Source organism: Leptonychotes weddellii, chromosome 2 (assembly GCF_054177405.1).
Source record: "Leptonychotes weddellii isolate Sample4059 chromosome 2, ASM5417740v2, whole genome shotgun sequence".
Lineage (NCBI taxonomy): Eukaryota > Metazoa > Chordata > Mammalia > Carnivora > Phocidae > Leptonychotes > Leptonychotes weddellii.
This window is the reverse complement of record NC_138370.1, coordinates 139680582-139684192: the sequence shown is the minus strand read 5'-3', so window position 1 is coordinate 139684192 and position 3611 is coordinate 139680582. Positions and strand designations below refer to the sequence as shown.

The 3611-nt window shown below is 38.7% G+C and overlaps 1 protein-coding gene across 2 annotated transcripts in view; it reads left to right on the top strand.

The window, feature by feature from the left end:
* The first annotated feature begins 260 nt into the window (after nucleotides 1-260).
* PDGFRA (platelet derived growth factor receptor alpha) overlaps nucleotides 261-3611 on the top strand; it is a 115325-nt gene continuing 111974 nt past the window's right edge. For both annotated transcript variants that reach the window (XR_004072391.2, XM_031018376.2), the window contains exon 1: nucleotides 261-353. The gene's annotated coding sequence lies outside the window, so the exon portion shown is untranslated. The remainder of the gene's footprint in view (nucleotides 354-3611) is intronic.

The following is a 3611-nucleotide window of genomic DNA, read 5'->3' as shown; positions in this document are numbered from 1 at the left end:
TGACCCTTCTGGTCTGGACACCAAGAGCTGTCAATCTTACCTTGCATCCCCTCCAGCTCCAGGCCGGGCTGGCCCCCCAGAATGGAATCCGGAAGGGGAGGCAAGCACACCTAGCTCAGACTCCGTGAAGATGTAAAGACATGATAACATAGAAACGCAGCTCGCTCCAAACTGCACGTAGGCAAACAAATGTTTAACTTCAGAGCCCGTCATTTGCTCTATAAATATGGCCCTTGTGGGATTGGTCAGTTGGAAGTCTCACCTGAGGGGAGGACGCTCCGACGACGAGGCCTCTCAATTGGGACTGGCTGTCTCCACAGGGCTTCCCCAGCGGATGAGATTGGATGTTTTAAGTATGTGATTTGATGTCATTTTGTCTTATTCTCCTTTACTGCTTACTATTGCCCTCATCTATGCACAGGCTTCCCTTTTCTTCTTTTCTGTTTCTATTAGATTTTTATAATACCACTAAAGTGGTTTTTCCCCTTTGAAATTGAGAGTGCAGCTGCTGTGAATCTTTTGTTTAGAACACTGCCTTATTTCACTTAGCATGGTGTTTTCAAGGTTCATCCATTTTGTAACATGTGAAAGGTTGCATGGTATTCCACTGTGTTTATATACCACATTTTGTTAATCAGTTCATCCACTGATGGACATTTGGGTTGCTTCCACCTCTTGGCTGTTGTGAATAGTGCTGCTAAGCATATGGGTGTGCAAATGTCTCTTTGAGATCCTGCTTTAATTTTGGATACATATCTAGAAGTAGCATTGCTGGGTCATATGGTAGTTCTATTTTTAATTTTTTGAGGAACCGCCATACTGTTTTCCATAGCGGTTTTACCATTTTTTACAATCCCACCAACAGCGTAGAAGGATTCCAGCTTTCCATATTCTTGCCAATACTTGTTATTTTCTGTGATTTGTTTGTTTGTTTTTTGTAGTAGCTATCCTAATGGTATGAAGTAATGTCTCATTGTGATTCTGATTTACATTTCTCTAATGATTAGGGATATTGAACATCTTTTTAAATACATGTTGGCTATTAGTATATCTTCTTGGGAGAAATATCTATTCAAGTCCTTTGCTCATTTTTAAATTGGATTGTTTGATTTTTTGTTGTTTAGTTGTAGGAATTCTGAATATATTCTGAATATTGTTTACTTGTAGGAATCCTGAATATATTCTGAATTGTGTCCCTTATGGGATATATCATTTGCAAATATTTTCTCCCATTCTGTAGGTTGCCTTTCATTTTGTTGATTCTGTTCTTTGATGCACAGAAGTTTTCAATTTGTTGTGTTCCTGTTTGTCTATTTTTTTCTTTCATTGCTTATGCTTTTGGTGTCATATCCAAGAAATCATTACTGAATCCAATGTCATAAAGATTTTCCCTATGATTTCTTCTAGGAGTTATATATTTTTAAGTCTTATATTTAGGTCTTTAATCCATTTAGGGTTAATGTTTGTTTATGGTGTAAGGTAAGTGTCCAGCTCTATTGTTTTGTATGTGGATATCCATTTTTCCAAACTGGATATTCAGTTGAAGATACTGTCCTTTCCCCATTGAATCCTCTTGGCACATTTATTGAAAATTATTTGAGGGGCACCTGGCTGGCTCAGTCAGTAGAGCCATGTGACTCTTGATCTCCAGGTTATGGGTTTGAGCCCCAAGTTGGGTGGAGAGAATACTTAAAAAATTTTTTAAAAACTTAAAAAAAAAAGAAAATAGAAAATCATTTGACATTTATTTCTGGGCCATCTGTTCTATTCTATTGTTCTGTACATCTGTCTTTCTGCTAGTACCACTGTTTTGATTACCATAGCTTTGTAGTTAAGGGTTTTGTTTGTTTGTTTGTTATATAATGTATTATTTGTTTCAGGGATACAGGTCTGTGATTCATCAGTCTTCCAAAATTCACAGTGCTCACCATAGCACATACCCTCCCCAGTGTCCATCACTTAGCCACCCCATCCCTCCCACCCCCCTCCTCTCCAGCAACCCTCAGTTTGTTTCCTGAGATTAAGAGTCTCTTAAGGTTTGTCTCCCTCTCTGGTTTCGTCTTGTATTTTTTCCTCTCTTCCCCATGATCCTCTGCCTTCTTTCTCAAGTTCCACATATCAGCGAGATCATATGATAATTGTCTTTCTCTGATTGACTTATTTTGCTTAGCATAAATACCCTCTAGTTCCATCCATGTCGTTGCAAATGGCGAGATTACATTTTTTTATGGCTGCATAACATTCCATTATATATATATATATATACCACGTCTTCTTTATCCATTCATCTGTCAATGGACATCTGGGCTCTTTTCAGAGTTTGGCTATTGTGGACATTGCAGCTATGAACATTGGGGGGCATTTGTCCCTTCGGATCACTACGTTTGTATCTTTGGGGTAAATCCCCAGTAGTGCAATTTCTGGGTCGTAGGGTAGCTCTATTTTCAACTTTTTGAGGAACCTCCATAATGTTTTCCAGAGTGGCTGTATCAGCTTGCATTCCCACCAACAGTGTAGGAGGGTTCCCCTTTCTCTGCATCCTCACCAATATCTGTAATTTCCTGACTTGTTAATTTTAGCCATTCTGACTGGTGTGAGGTGGTATCTCATTGTGGTTTTGATTTGTATTTCCCTGATGCCGAGTGATGTTGAACACTTTTTCATGTGTCTTTTGGCCATTTGGATGTCTTCTTTGCAGAAATGTCTGTTCATGTCTTCTGCCCATTTCTTGATTGGATCATTTGTTCTTTGGGTGTTGAGTTTGTTAAGTTCTTTATAGATTTTGGATACTAGCCCTTTATCTGATATGTCATTTACAAATATCTTCTCCCATTCTGTCAGTTGTCTTTTGGTTTTGTTGACTGTTTCCCTTGCTGTGCAAAAGCTTTTTATCTTGATGAAGTCCTAATAGTTCATTTTTGCTCTTGCTTCCCTTGCCTTTGGCGATGTGTCTAGGAAGATGTTGCTGCAGCCGAGGTCACAGAGGTTGCTGCCTGCCTTCTCCTCTAGGATTTTGATGGATTCCTGTCTCACATTTAGGTCTTTCATCCATTTTGAGTCTATTTTTATGTATGGTATAAGGAAATGGTCCAGTTTCATTCTTCTGCATGTGACTGTCCAATTTTCCCAACACCATTTGTTGAAGAGACTGTCTTTTTTCCATTGGATATTCTTTCCTGCTTTGTTGAAGATTAGTTGACCATAGAGTTGAGGGTCCATTTCTGGGCTCTCTATTCTGTTCCATTGATGTATGTGTCTGTTTTTTGCCAGTACTATACTGTCTTGATGATGACAGCTTTGTAACAGAGCTTGAAATCCGGAATTGTGATGCCACTGGCTTTGGTTTTCTTTTTCAACATTCCTTTGGCGATTCAGGGTCTTTTCTGGTTCCATACAAATTTTAGGATTATTTGTTCCAGCTCTGTGAAAAAAGTTGATAGTATTTTGATAAGGATTGCACTGGATGTATAGATTGCTCTAGGTAGCATAGACATTTTAACAATATTTGTTCTTCCAATCCATGAGCATGGAATGTTTTTCCATTTTTTTGTGTCTTCCTCAGTTTCTTTCATGAGTGTTCTATAGTTTTCTGAGTACAGATCCTTTGCCTC